Source organism: Tamandua tetradactyla, chromosome 5 (genome assembly GCF_023851605.1).
Source record: "Tamandua tetradactyla isolate mTamTet1 chromosome 5, mTamTet1.pri, whole genome shotgun sequence".
In the NCBI taxonomy this organism is placed as follows: Eukaryota; Metazoa; Chordata; class Mammalia; order Pilosa; family Myrmecophagidae; genus Tamandua; species Tamandua tetradactyla.
In genome coordinates this window covers 120,900,087-120,916,598 of record NC_135331.1, presented here as the reverse complement: position 1 = coordinate 120,916,598, position 16,512 = coordinate 120,900,087, and the positions used below count along the sequence as shown (strand labels likewise).

Sequence of the window (16,512 nt, the reverse complement as noted above, 5' to 3'; positions counted from 1 at the left end):
TCTCTGTGATATCTACTGTTTTTCTATTTATTCATTCAAATTCCTCTTTATGCTCTTCTACTGTATTCTTGATCTCCTTTATGTCATTTGCTGTCCCACTTATTTTATTAAGTAGAGCTGTATGAACATCTTTGATTAATTGTTCCAATGTCTTCATCTCCTTTGGTGTTTTAATTTGGTCATTAAGTAGGGCTGTATCTTTCTGCATTGTGGTATGCTCAGTGATTTACTGTCTTCGTGGCATGTAAATATCTTGATTGATTTACTTTGGGAGTTGATTTCTTTCAGTAGTCTAAGTCCTTGTGTTTGTGGGATGGTTGTACAGCAGGGAGCATGATATGGTGTGGGGCACTCATTGCTATGATTTGTTTTAGGGCAGGTATAGGCACTGGTTGGGGGTGTTATGCTGATGTTTGTGAACACAGGTGCCCAGTGGCCAAGGAGGATCTAGCAATGTGGGTGCAGCAGTCTGGGGGCATAACTCTGGTGTGCTGGTCTAAGGCCTGGGACCCTATGAGTACATACACAGAGCTATCGCAGCAGGTCAGGGTTATGTCAGCAGATGTGACCCAGCTGTGCAGGTCGGCACTTTCTCAGAGCTGGGAAGCGTGACTGAGGGCTGTGCATGTGCATGGTTCTAGGACTACTATAAAACGTGGTTCCCAGAGCTGAATGATATGATTGAGGACCTGTGCGTGTGCATGGGCCTAGGAGTGCTGAAACTGATGCTCTGAGTTCAGGGGGGGTGGAGTGAGGGTGTGTGACACTATGGGCAAGGGGTCAGGGATAGCCTGGGTATGGAGGTTAGTGTCTATAACCTTTATGCACTGAGAACAGGGAGGAGGAGGTAGTGCTCAGAGGGGTCCAGGAGAGGCGAGTTGGGATCCACTTGGGGTGGGGGTTGGGGCAGGTACATGCACTGGGGGCTGGTGGGGTGGGGGTGCCTGGAGCATGGGGAATGGGAGTGGGAGACACTGGGGATGGGAGTCACCAGTTACGGGGCTGTGCTGGTAAGGGTAGCGCGCCCAAGGAAAACGGTCTGGCTTACTTCCTAGTCCAGAACTCCCATCTATGCAGTCCCTCGGGCTCTGCGCCTCCGAGCCAGGCTCCAGTTTTCTGCCTCTCAGTTAGGTGCAGAAGGCTCTCCCAGGTCAGCCACACTCCTGAATCGCCTCTTCATTCGCCCTCCTGTCCTTTCTCTAACTTTTCCTTGGAGCATGTCTAATCTCAAGCTACTCTCTTCAGCCATCTTCCCAGAAGTCTTATACATTATTTTAAAGATGTTTGAATTTGATGAACACACGCTTTTGTCCCATGTCTAATCATGAGAAAATAAGTTCTTAACTGGTGGTTTATTTATTTGAACTAAATTTTGATTTGTTATTAGCATTATTTTTAATTCTTAAAGAAACCGATTATCACTTCAGGTCCACATGATGTTTAGATTAAAAATTAACATTTCAATTGGCTTAACTTAGATGGTGTGCCCACAAACATCAAAAACTAAGTATGACCATACACCCTTTTGAATATATAAATAAATTATCACTTTTGAAAAACCTTCATACTGGTTTGATTATATATTTTAAATTTTGTTTTGTTTTTCTGTTTGTGGGAATTTAAGAGGGAAGAAAAGTGTGAAGGAGTGAGCAATAACGTTCCACCATCCTTTGCTTCAGGGGGAAAAGACTTCTATCAAATCAAAGCAAAATTTTTTCTTATTGTTATAAACATCATTTTGTGGCTGTTTATCATAATCTAATTGCTGTATGATGTAAAGGTGCTTTGAATTCTAACAATATAAGTATTGTTAGAATGTATATCTTGTGAGTTATATTCATTTCATTAGTTGACAAAATCAGCTTTTGACTTCTATTTATGTCTCTTTTTGTCCAAAAGATAACCCAAGTTACTGCTGGTACATATTGTCATATATTCTCCACAAACAGAAAATATTGTGGAAGTGAGATCTTTACTAGGAAAGTTGGAGTTTGGTTTCAGCTTGACTAGTTCAAAGGTTTCTGAAGTACTTTAAATCTTCATTTATAAGCCATCCTTTCTCATATTAAGGGAAACAGAACCTTGGCTGGCTTCATCTCAAAGTACACAAATCCCTTCTAAACCCTGTGGCTATAGCCATGACACTCAGTTACAAATGACCATGTGATAACTCAAAGAAAATGCATTTATGACTTCAAAATATCCCTTTATTCCTCCAAACAGAGGCAATTCTAGACAGTTTATATTTTCTTAACTACTGTATGAGAAAAATGAAGCATTCCTATACCGTGCCTCTTCTTTGGAATCTTTTATCGTCTCTTTTCATTTACAAAATAATACTGCCTCATAGGGACCTATATATTGTCCAGCTGGCACACAACCAGCTGGAAATTTGTGAGGAAACTATTTAAAAGTACAAATTAAAAAAAATGAAAACAAAAACCGGCTTGTGTTAATATCACACTGAAACAATATGATACAACAAGGATAAATCTTACTTGAAAAAATTAGGTTTTATTTAATCTAGCAATTATCATTTCTTGAATACTTTAAAAATAATTTATTTATAAATTATAAATTAAGAAGACTTTTACAAAATTCTATATAAAATGGAAATAAAATACCTTAGGTAGTCAATAGATTTAAAATTTTGAAAAGGAGGAGCCACGTCTGTTGTGTCAATTTCTTTATCTGACAGTACTACCTGAATAGAAGTATTTTATCTTGCAGCAAATACTGAGTGTTAAATAAATATTTGATGAAAGAATGAGTGATTCAATGAGTTATTAATTGACATCATGCATGGTATATATACATTACATAAATCACATTAAAGGAAACAATTAATGCTAATCTAGCATAGCATGAGAAGATGGAATTGTTTACATCATACAGATTTCCTTATCAAATGAAAACTGTTTTCTAATAAACAGTTCTGAAACTTACTCTATAAACTACTAGAAAGAGAAAAATATGAAATATTTAATTATGTGTTTTGTTTCTGCTTTTACAATGCAATGAAAGTCTGTAAATCACATAGAAGCCTCAAGTTCATCAACTCTATTGAACGTGTTTTGATTGAACATGTTATGGTTCTTTTATGCAACTTTACCTTTTTTACAAAGAAATAAGTTATTTTGTCAATAGATGCAATAGATATGTGTGACAGATTGATCACTGTAAATGTGATTATCTCCCCATAAAATGGAAATATGAAATTCATGATAAAGAACAAATACAAAAATGTCCAGAGTTGTGTTCTAAATTTATAACTGCCAAACATCGACCTTGTTAGCTTTGTCAAGAAATTCACCTTCTAATTTCACCTTCTATTTAAGTACGGGTATGGTTCTCCTGCCTATTTTATAAATTTGTTATGAAAGGCATTGATTAATGAACCACCACTTGAGCACATAGCATGCCTTAATGATGAATTTGCAATATTAGCAGCAATAATAATAGTTTAATGCACAAAATCTTTGTATAGATTTTACTTTAATTTTCCTGAAACTAGACATATATGTTATCAGTGTCCTCATTTTATATTTGAGGCAACTTAACACTCAGTTTATTGAAATTTTAGAAGTTATGGATATATGGGTATAAAAAAACCTGGATTGGAACTCAGATGTCTCTAATACTTTCAATCATTACAAAATAATCATGTCAAGTAGTTTAGAGTCTAGTATAAGAGGTGTAATTATACAAAGATAAATTTGTGATGTGCTGGCAGCTATAAAAAGAAGAACAGCCAAACTTCCATTAGAGAAGTCTTTCAAAGCTTCACTAAAGAGGTTATTTATGAGCTGAATTGGAAGGATGAAAATAAATTTTCAAGCAAGAAATGTGGGTGTAAGTAAGTGGTAGGGAGGAGAAGGGATGATGGAGTAGAAAGGACTTTCCTCATGAGAGGGAATATCATTTACACATCCCCCAAATTATGAAATGAGAAATGAACTGGCAAGGGTAGGAAACTGTAATCAGTGTAGTGTGGCAGAAATGTAGGTTCAATTAGTAAATTTGAAAGGCATGTTAAACTGAATTGTGAAATGTTTTGCATGAGAATGTGAATAGTTTTAGTTTTATAAGTTAGGCATTGGAGAGCAAAAATTATATTTTCAAAAAGGAGAATGGTTAACCTATTCTAGAGAAAGTAAGGAGGAAACCAACTAGCAAGAGATGGTGGCAGATAGACCTTTGGGAAAGCTGGCGCAATGTCTGACAGATTTTAAGGGCCAGGATGAAGGAAGCAGCAACATGGATGGAACGGATGGGTTCAATGTAGGAAACACCTTAAAAAACTTCAAAAAATTTGTGTCTAGAGTGTGGATGAATACTGATTCAGGCATAGTGACTAGGTAATTATAGTCTTTAACAGAAATGAACTTGAGCTTTTGAGGGGAGATAAGGATCAAGATTCTCATTTGGGGCATCTTAAACCTGAAATGCTGCAGAATAGATTGATATATTCCTTGGCAATTACAGTTGAATACCTGTGGCTTGGAAAACAGGATAAGGTAAGAAATTTCCCTCGGTATCTGCAACAGACAAATTATCCAGGAGGAATTGTAGGAAGAGGAGGAAAGTCAGTGAAAGAAAGAGAAAAGGAACACTAAGAAAAGTAGAAGTAGAGTTTCAAGTTGAGGAATGTGTGTCTGGTACAAGGGAATTGAGGAACAATGTGGTAGAATGAAAACTAATTTACCAGGCCAGAAAAATAATACACACCGCATAATATTCTATGAATATAGGGTAGTATTCCTAGTATACTGAAGCATTTATTAATTAGTTAACAACTAATAAGACGGTCAGTGAAATGAAGAGCAAGATCTATATACTTGTTCTCTAATTGTCAAAGTATAATAACAAGTGGATATTAAGTTTAGATTCAAATAGTTAAATTCACTTCTATTTATGAAATTGGCAAATCACTCATTTAAGTAATGTGAAAATATTTTCATGTACCTTTAAAAACAAATATCTTATTGAGTGAAAAGTAATAACAAAAAACAACATCATAATCTCTGAGTAGGATTAGTGAACTAAGAGTTTATATAGATTATCTAATTATTGCTTTCGATTACATAATTAATTGTTTTACTCTCTCTTCAATATACAAATGAGAAACTTGAACAACAGAGAAGTTAAGTAATTTTCATATTCCTACATTGCTAGAAAATGTAACCCCTAGATCAGACTGAGGCAGTTCCACAATTCTGATTCATGAAGCAGACTCATTCACTGCACTGTTAATTATTCATATACAAAGATGCATGCTCTTCTCAAAATATTTTCAAGTACTTAGGTGTTTCCTATTACAATTCAACAGTAATTTTAATGTTTTTTTTTCTATGAAATAAGCTCTTTTCATCAGTAAGATCATGACATCTGAACTTGGCTGTACAAAGCAAAATGTGCAGGCTAAAGATCATGATGCCAAACAGCTAAGGAACTATGCCTGACTGAATTGCAAATGTTTATGATTCAATATCTAAAAAAGAGGCTCACAATGCCAGAAAGATGAGATTCAATTAAATTAGTGAAGAAAAAAACCTGGAAGTGAAATAGTTGAGATATTTAAAAAATCATGTGTTGCATAATTTGTGACTTTGCATTTTCATAGTTATCTATTGGATGACAATTCATGTGTTAAAATATTTGATTTTCACTGTGGTGATAAATCTATGAGCAATTTATGTCACAGCAAATCATGATTTTAGAAGTGCTTAAGAAATAAAGTGGTAACAGTTCCAACTTTCTGAGAATTTCATTATTAGATCATATCTGTAACTTTTCTGTTTTAACAGTATAAGTCTTTTCAGTTTTGTTTAATACTACAAATTTTATATTAATTTAAGACTGATGGGATTGAACATATTTTTATTAGTTCTTTTCCAGAGATTTTTTATTGCATTTTTCTTGTTAATTGTAATTTTATATTCTGATATTTATGTTCTCACACAGATTAGCTCAAACAATCAAAAAATATAAACCAGTAGCTAACAAATATAGTTTCTTACATGGAAATTATTTATATTAAGTCAATCAAAAGAACAAAACTGTTTGATAATTGGAAAGATTATAGTAATTTAATATGTTTTCTTATTTATTTTAAGCAGTTTTGCTTAATTCTCAATAGCAACTGAGAAAAAAAGAAAAATATTGAATATCTGCTAAGTTGGAATATGAGAAATTAAATATCATCAACAGCTAAATGCATGTCTATGTATTTCTTATATCCTGAAAAAAAAATGCATATTTAATCGGATACTGGTTGAGAATTAAAAAACAGGTGCAAAATGTTTTATATGAAATAGTAATTCCATGAAAGCTTGATGTTAATAATAAACAGGGTGGTGCAACGGTGGCTCAGTGGCAGAATTCTCACCTGCCATGCCAGAGACCTGAGTTCGACTCCCGGTGCCTGTCCATGCAAAAAAAAAAAAAAAAAAAAGAAATAATAACTAAATATCATTATATGTGATTCATGATATGAAAAGAAAGGAAAAGTAAAAGAGGAAACAAATGAACTTTAATCCAAATGTGCACAGCTTGGAAGAGTAATGGAACAAGCTAAATACATAAGGTACAAATGGAAGCTATAGTCCTTCTCCTGTCAAAATCTGATTGATTTCATACAAGAACTCTAAAAAAAAATGCTGAAGGAATTGAGACAATGGAGAAGGAAAATCTGAAAAAAAAGATAAAAAACTAGCGATAGACCAAGCAACCAATCAAACCAACAAAACAGCAGAAGAGAAGATCCATGGAGGATTTGCTCCAGAAGGCTAAAGAGAAGTTGGATCCAGAAGGCAGAGGAGGGAAAGATTTCTTCCTGAGGAGGGGGAAACTGATGAGGGTAAAGGAGGATAGCAAAAGGTTTATCTGTGTTGGCCCTTGAGAGAGAGGACAGGTACGCATGTTTAGAATTGGAAAAAGAAAATCTCGGGAGCAAAGACAGGCACAGGAAAGGAAGAGTGAACAAACATTCTACACGACTGCACCAAAGCTACATAGAGGTAGACAGTGTGTAGTAAATTTAGAGAGCTGCAGAGCACGCTATAGAAGGAACTTAAATTCTGAGTAGAGGTATTTAAATTGTGTTATGGGAGTAATAAAAAGTTACTAAAATTTTTTTGGTCGAAGGAGTGAGATGAAGCTATTCTAATACATTGATTTCACTGGTATATTTCAGTTACTTCATTTGGTTATTTTGCTTTCAGAAATGGGAAATTAGCAGTATTGCATTTTAAGCAAATTGTTTAAGATCACACAGAAAGTAAATGACGAATCCTTGTTCTGCCTGGCAGTGATCTTTTCTTTGTATATTACTTTTGGGTGAGAAAATTGGTGAACATAGATGCTTCTTCCAATAAAACGGGATGGAAACATTAAGGAATGTTTAGTAAAACCCAAAATAAAATGATATGAATAAAAACTTGAGATGCAAATGTATCTCCTCATCTGAGTTCAATCACAGAGATTTTGAGTTGCTGATAGTCTCTGATTGAATGTTGTAATTATGGCAAGAAGTCCCTGGCAGGGCCAGAAGGCAGCCCTAACAATAGGATCATGTAAGAGTTTGGGGATGCCTGATGTCTCATGACTTTTCAGTTCTTCGGGGCTGTATGCTTAGTCTTTGTCATGACTACCTGCTTCACTCATGACTCTGATAATTGTTTATTTACCACTTTCTTCTGTTCACCAGTTGAGAACCAAATGACCTATATTAATTTGCTTCTCAAGTATTTGATTCCAGTACTCTCAGAATCTCAACTATTTAGCGAGGACAGAACCCCTGTATGATTTGCCCTAGGGGTGTAGTCCTGGACATTTTGATCAGACCTTTCCTTGCTCACAGAAACTCACACTCTTTCGTATTTTTTCAGAATGATACTCATGCAATTGTATACTTGCTTTTTTTGATTCACATTCCCTTTACTTTTCAGCACATTGTGTGCTATGGTTTTATTTTTTTCCTAAAAATTACCTTTATTTTGCGAATTGTCCTTAAGCTTTCATATTACTCATTGAGATAGAGACATTTACCTATACTCAATAATGTCAAACTTAAAGGCAGAAAATTTGTATTTATATTATACATACCTGAAGGGAAATAAAATCACCATGTATTTCCAGAGATTTGAAGAATTTAACCCAAATTATGGTTCTCCATCTATGACACTTAAATTAGGGAGGGTACATATTTAGATTAGGGTAGAAAAATAAACTAGTGTACTGATTATAAACCAATTAGGAAATGTTGGCTTAAAAACTTTTTTATCAGACAATAGAATACACTAACTTTAAGGGGATGCTTTGACAAAATAGTTTCTTGGTCAGATCTTATTTTTAATAAAAATGTGACATTAATTAAGTCTCACTACTAATTCTGCTTCCCTGCCACCTGTATTTATTCTTATGGGAGCAGGCTCACTCGTTGGAGTGATCTGAGTGGAGCACTTATTTCATAATCTGAAGGTATGAAGTGGAATCTAAATAGTAGTGTTCATCTAAGAATGGCAAACAATTTGTCCATAACTTTTGGGCAAACTCAAAATCAGAATTAATTTTTTTTTTTTATAATTTGTATTTTATGTTGACAGTCAGCTTATGTTATAATGAATGGGCTTGCCTTGCAGTGAGGAAGAATCTGTTTTCAGAAGTTGATGGTGACTCAGGTCGATGTGCTTTGCTAGAAGATCTTTTGGGCGAGTCTAAGATCAGTGTTCTCCTGCAGCCGTGCTAGTTTGTTTTTCATTTGGGCTGAGCCCTGGGTTCTCTGAGATACTGAATTACCTTTACCAAAGAACCAAGCTATATTTCTTTAAGCATCTTTTATTCAAACCAAATATATTTTTAATAGTATGCAGCCTTTTAATGAAGACTTCCAGAATATATGGGTCATTTATATATGGAGAACTTTAAACATATCAGTGTGTGCCTTATAGTAATAATGTACAGCTTAGATAAATTAATTATTGAATCAACAAACTCAGAATAATACTAGGAATATCAAATCTACTAGCAGATATTATACAAACATGTAGGAGTATTATGAATGAGTTTTAAAATATAATCCTTAAAAAATAAAGCATAGTTGGAAACCAGGTTCAACAAAAGAAATAGTTTTTCTTCAGTATATACATCTCATTGAAAAACTTGCAGTGGTTGGCAGGAAATAAAGTGGGTAAGAATAAGTAAAATATCTTTAAGTGGAGGAAATAATGTAAATCAATGATTAAGGAAAAGAGAGTTGAATAAATTGTAGCTATAGAATGAAAATAGTATCTGTGATATAAGATATTCTGTTTAACCTGCTACTGTTAAGGCATTAAATGAGCATCAAGTTGAGAGATTTCACAGAAAAAGCTTTCAACCAGCTGGGTCCCACACCCAGGGAAATCTGATCAAATGCTCAGACACCAGCAGAAAATAATGGATGACGCTCGGAAAATTGAAGATATGGCCCAGTCAAAGGAACAAACCAATAGTTCAAATGAGATACAGGAGCTGAGACAACTAATGCTGAATATACGAACAGAAATGGAAAAACTCTTCAAAAACCAAATCAATAAATTGAGGGAGGACATGAAGAAGACATGGGCTGAACAAAAAGAAGAAATAGAAAATCTGAAAAAACAAATCACAGAACTTATGGGAGTGAAGGACAAAGAAGAAAAAATGGAAAAAACAATGGATACCTACAATGGTAGATCTAAAGAGACAGAAGCTACAATTACTGAACTGGAGGATGGAACATCTGAATTCCAAAAAGAAACAGATACTATAGGGAAAAGAATGGAAAAACTTGAGCAGGGGATCAGGGAACTGAATGACAATATGAAGCGCACAAATATACGTGTTGTGGGTGTCCCAGAAGGAGAAGAGAAGGGAAAAGGAGGAGAAAAACTAATGGAAGAAATTATCACTGAAAATTTCCCAACTCTTATGAAAGACCTAAATTTGCAGATCCAAGAAGTGCAGCGCACCCCAAAGAGAATAGACCCAAATAGGCGTTCTCCAAGACACTTACTAGTTAGAATGTCAGAGGTCAAAGAGAAAGAGAGGATCTTGAAAGCAGCAAGAGAAAAACAATCTGTCACATACAAGGGAAACCCAATAAGACTATGTGTAGATTTCTCAGCAGAAACCATGGAAGCTAGAAGACAGTGGGATGATATATTTAAATCACTAAAAGAGAAAAACTGCCAACCAAGACCCCTATATCCAGCAAAATTGTCCTTCAAAAATGAAGGAGAAATTAAAACATTTATAGACAAAAAGTCACTGAGAGAATTTGCAACCAAGAGACCAGCTCTGCAAGAAATACTAAAAGGAGCACTAGAGTCAGATACGAAAAGACAGAAGAGAGAGGTATGGAGTAAAGTGTAGAAAGAAGGAAAATCAGATATGATATATATAATACAAAAGCCAAAATGGTAGAGGAAAATATTATCCAAACAGTAATAATACTAAAAGTTAATGGACTGAATTTCCCAATCAAAAGATATAGAATGGCAGAATGGATTACGACCCAGCAATACCACTGCTAGGTATCTACTCAAAGGACTTAAGGGCAAAGACACAGACGGACATTTGCACACCAGTGTTTATAGCAGCATTATCTACAATTGCAAAGAGATGGAAACAGCCAAAATGTTCATCAACAGACGAGTGGCTAAACAAACTGTGGCATATACCTACGATGGAATATTATGCAGCTTTAAGACAGACTAAACTTATGAAGCATGTAATAACATGGATGGACCTAGAGAACATTATGCTGAGTGAGTCTAGCCCAAAACTAAAGGACAAATACTGTAAGGTCCCACTGATGTGAACCGACATTCGAGAATCAGCTTGGAATATATCATTGGTAACAGAGACCAGCAGGAGTTAGAAACAGGGTAAGATAATGGGTAATTGGAGCTGAAGGGATACAGACTGTGCAACAGGACTAGATACAAAAACTCAAAAATGGACAGCACAATAATACCTAAGTGTAATGTAACTAGGTTGGAACACTGAATGAAGCTGCACCTGAAATATGGTTTTTTGTTTGTTTGTTTGTGTGTTTGTATCTTTTGTTTTTGTTTTTTTTCCTTTTTATATATATATATATTATTAGTATTATTATTTTAATTCTCTTCTCTATATTAACATTCTATATCTTTTTCTGCTGTTTTGCTAGTTCTTTTCCTAAATCGATGCAAATGTACTAAGAAATGATGATCATACATCTATGTGATGATACTAAGAATTACTGAGTGCATTTGTAGAATGGAATGATTTCTAAATGTTGTGTTAATTTCTTTTCTTTTTTTGATTAATAAAAAAATTAAAAAAAAATCAAAAAAAAAAAAATGAGCATCAAGTTTATTCTTCCAGGAAACAAAATGAATACATATTAGGAAAAGAGATTTTTCTAACAGGCATCCTAAATGTTTCACAACCTCCACATAATCATATAAAGAGCCATTGCCTATGTTACTTATGGATTTCTGTGCTATCTTAACCTTAAGAGATGTGAATTTTAAGCTGTAGAGGCAAGATAAAGTAAGCCCATTGATAGAAAATAAATGCACTTGCTTTGTAAACTCTCACTTACTTCACATTTAATTGTTTATCTGATGAAGTAATTAATTATAGAATTGTGGATTTTTTCCTAATTATTTGTTGAAGAAGATCTCTTTCCTTTTAAAAGTTTGTGAGGCTAATACTATGGACATTGTATAAATGAATGCAATTTTGTTCCCTGCTTCAATGGAGCTGTCAGAATGGTGTCAACAATTTTGCCTGCTTATGCCCAGAAGGGAAGCTATTCTGAACAATGTGTTTTTATTAGACAGCTGGCATATAAAAATTGGCAGAAGATATTAGAATTCTTCACTAGCAGTCTTGAAAGATAGTCTATTTTCCTCTATCAATATGTTGTTTCTGAAATCTCATCTGCATCTGTTTATCTTCTATCTACTTCTCTGTTTATCTCTATCAATCTTCCTAAAGTAAATAAACTAAATGCTTGCATAGATTTTCTTAAATTGGTAAATGTTTGTATAATTAGTAATTGAATGTGTTACCTTTCTAGAACACCATTAATTCAAATATTTAGAATAGAGAAAATCGTGAATTTTTTTCAAGTTGTGACATGATAAAAATATTACATCAAAATTGAGTACATTCTAATATAGCAATAAGGAACAGCTGCAAGAACTCAGAAACTGCTTTCTTTATACGTTCTACATTATTAAAATAACTGACACTTTTATCTACAAAATGTGGGCAAAATGTAATTTGGAGGCAAGATTATTTTTTATATTCCTGTTCAGTAACTTTTTAAGAATATCCTAATATATCCTAATATATATCCTAATATATATTTCCTATTTGGAAGCATTCTGAGACTCTGTAGAAATTTGTCTTTGTGATTCTGGCCAATACTGCAGCCTAAGCTATCTGTAACTAAAATATATTTCCTTGTTAATATTTATCCCATTGGCAGGAAATAAAATTGAACCATTTGGTTTCATGTATATTACAAAGAAGTGATAAGCAATGTTGCATGTTTTCTGGGTCTTGTGTTTTATAATATAAAAAGTGAACACGACTCTTATAAGTTGGTTTATTTATGTGGACTATATCCATAACCCACACAATTAGGGAGGTTGAGATATAAGGTCCAAATGAGTATAGCAATCAGGTGAATGGTAATCTCAGAAAGAGTGATTTTATTATTAACTCTGCTTGACTAGGTTAGAGCATTTATGTTAGGAAAATAAATCTTGGCATTTATATGGATAATCTTGTGACTGACTTGTCAGCCTTCCTGGGAGACACGGGTATGATTAAGCTCTGATTGAGAATGAGAACTATTAATACATTATTAATGAACTCAGGGTAATTGTAAAGTTTTATGATTTAGGGATCAGTGGAAATTGGTTCCATGGTCAGTTTGAGAAATGATGAGAATATACCTTGCCTTGACACTGCTGATAGCTTAGCATCAGTCACGGTCTCCCACAGCCATGGTCTGTGACAGCACTAATGATAGTCATTTTGTGGCGTGACCATGCATTAGAATACATTTAGAAGAGCATAAAATGTCAAATGTTGGAGTAAAGAATTTCAGCAGTTCTTGTCACAAGAGGCCTTATATCCCCAGAAGTTCAGGTTTTGTTGAAAATTGTGACCCATGTAAAATATTCTGAAATGTAACAGGAAAATGTAGATTAATAGTAAGTTTAAATTAATTGTTTAGAAAATTACTGCTTTGAACATTAAAATCATACTGCCAATCGAAGCCAAAGAAAATGTGAAGTTAATTCGTTCAAAATTCTCTCTAAATGGTATTTGTATTCATGAGTTTATTATTTTCATGTTTCTGGTGGAGGAAATCAAATATAAATCTGATGTTTGGTAAATGATTCATTTAAATAGCTAAGTAATAATGAGAAGTTTCAATTTAAAGTAACAAATACAATTTCTTTAGGATAAAACAAAAATATTATTTATAAATTTATAATGAAAATGTCAAAGGAAGGATGATTCTATAGTCAGAATAATGCAATGTGTAAAGGCATGGACCGGAGAACAAAGTCTTAGAGTAAAATCCAGTATATCCATGTTTTGTTACTTACAGCTAGAGATTGAACCTCACTAAACTTGCTTTACTCTACCTTTGATGTGGAAATAATAGTGATTTTATAAAATGATTATTATGTGGCGCCACTGATATACAGCAGATGGTAGTTTAGTATCTCATATGCAATAGGCACATAAAGCATTTCTATTATTATTGTTTCAACATAATATTACATAATAAAATCGTATTTACCATCTACTTAAAATTAAACAAGCGTTGAGGTTACTATATCACCCTTTGCCATTAATATGCAAGAGTGTGAGAATCATATTGGTGAGACCAGCCTTGAGAGACTGAGAAATGGCTTATCGTTTTAGTAAGAGCATCTGTACCTGTTTAGGCTTTGATGTGTACCATGTTTCGTTTGGTCTCTAGACTTTACTGATTACATGGATTTTCAGGTTCAGATGAAGAAGCTGGATTGTCTATAAGATTCAAATAAAATCAGAGAAACAAGTTATCAGTGGATGGAAAACTGTGCAAATTTTGGAGCTCCTGAAATAGTACAACACACTACTATTTATCCTGGAAGAGTATATTTCATATTCAGAAAATTTACTGAAAAAAGATAGAGATTTAGCTAATAGTTTTTCTTTCTTTATATTTTTAATTACTAAGCAGAAAATTACAACCATATCCATTTGTTAAAAAGTATTTCTTCATAAATTTTTTGTGACTTGAAGACCCAAACAAATCAAGCATCCCCCCTCCTCACAGATTCTTTGACATATTGATAATAAGCCCCAACATATTGAGGCAATGCCTCAATATCTGGTAGTAGTAACTAGTCCAAGAAGCCATTTTCTCAGCCATCAAAGGGAAGTTGCAAAATTCTGCACTTTAAGTGAATTTGCAAGAGTTGGCCTTATTTGCTCAGATTAGAATTGAAGAGGATTCAATATTGATGAAGTAAAGTATTGGCTTGAAAATTCCTATTTAGGTTGATCTTGGCTAAATTCCTTCAAGGCCATGGGGAAACTTATGTTACTTTATATAGCTTTCCTTTTATTTTTCTTGATCACCAAGACTTGCACTATAAATTAGCCAGGTTTTCCTAATATTACAAGCACTGCTCTTGGGATAACTCACACCTCTGGGCCTGGCCTGACTAAATTTCAATCTGGAGAGGGTTTCTTTCCCAATCTTGTTCTTAAGGATCAGCAAGATGATCCACCCTTGTTCTCTTCACTTCCAGGAGGAAATATGGATCCTTTTTTTTTTTTTTTTAACATGGGCGGGCACCAGAAATCGAACCTGGGTCCTCTGGCATCACAGGCAAGCATTCCTGCCTGCTGAGCCACCATGGCCCACCCGAAATGTGGATCTTACAGTTATCACTGGGAAACAGAATTGATGGGCAGACAAGATCCCCACCCCAAAGTTCTCACATTCCTCCTTTTATTTGAAGCTTCACTGTTTACATTTCAAAAACTTACTTTTTCCTTTGCCATCCATGCTCCATCAACTATAGGAACAAAAACTCATATGCCATAAATAAAGAAAAGTCTAATATATTTCCACCTGTCTTCTTTTCTCTATCATCCCATTTCTACTTTTCACCCCTATTGAGACAAACAGTGAGTTGCATTATCAGAATTTATGATTATCAGAAACAATAGTAGGGGAAAAGAGATGAATATAGGAATAAGAGAAAAATATGGTTAAATTTAAAGTAGATTGCCCTAAAATATTTTCCTTTTATATATTTATATCTAATAATCTGAAGATTTTTATTCTCTGACAGTGTTAGCCTATAGAAATATAAAATGTGACATATACACAATTTAAATGTTTCTAGCAATGACAATAAAAAGTAAAAAAAATAAACAGATGAAATGAATATTAACAATGCATTTTACTTAACCAAATATATACAAAACATTATTAGTGTAACATGTAATCCATATTAAAGAATAATTAAGATAATTTACATTGCTTTTTCTAAGTCTTCAGAAATTAAGAGATTTTTTACTTTTTTGCTTTCAGGAAATATCTCTTTTTGGATGTTAATTTTTCATTGGAAATATTCATCTGTATGTAAATTTCATAAAGTTTAAGTTGAAAATGTAGCTCTACACTCTCAAGCCAAACATACAAAAATGTTTTCCAATAACTAGAATGAATTAATTTTTAAATTTAAACTTTAATTACATTAAATTAAATTGAAGAGTCACTTCCTTATTCCACTAGGTACATTTCAAGTGCTTAATGGACACATCTGGCTAGTGGCCACCATGTAGGACAATGCAACCCTGAATGCTTCTATTAAATAAAATGCATTTCTCGTAAGAAAAACCAAACTCCTTGATATCAGGTCAATGCAATGCATTGTATTCTGAACATTTTAATCATTAATTGCAACTCCATTCATATCTGTATGAATACCCTTGGGAGTTTAGGTCAATTTAAATATCAGATATTAGCCACCCTCTCTTGACGTCCATTTTGCTCTTAGGGCATCATTAAAAAACATTTTCTTTCTTGACAATCTTTCTTTGTTTCTCCATTTTCTGTTTTGCTTTTGCATTCTATAACTTTCTCAACCCAAAATTGAACTGCAGGGAAAATATATTAGTATGAAATAGGTTTAACAGATAAATCTCATATAATTTCTATTGTAATATTTCTGATCAAATTTACTGTTTTCACTTTTGGAGAGTTTAGTTACCATAAATGATGAAATAATAATTCAAGATGGAATTTAGAATCTTACAGCAAGCATCAAATGCATGCTGGCATGTAAATATGTGGAAGTGCTAGAATACAATAAGGTTGTTTATCTTGCAAAAATTAAATTAAGAAATCATCTTACAGTAGCATACAGTAGCATAAACAATCATTGGGTCGCAAAAAATAGGAAAAAGAAA

General features: G+C 33.7%; 1 protein-coding gene across 1 annotated transcript in view; it reads left to right on the top strand.

Annotated features, from left to right (window-relative positions):
* Positions 1 to 16,512, top strand: part of EYS (EGF-like photoreceptor maintenance factor) — a 1,737,133-nt gene that overhangs the window by 343,396 nt on the left and 1,377,225 nt on the right.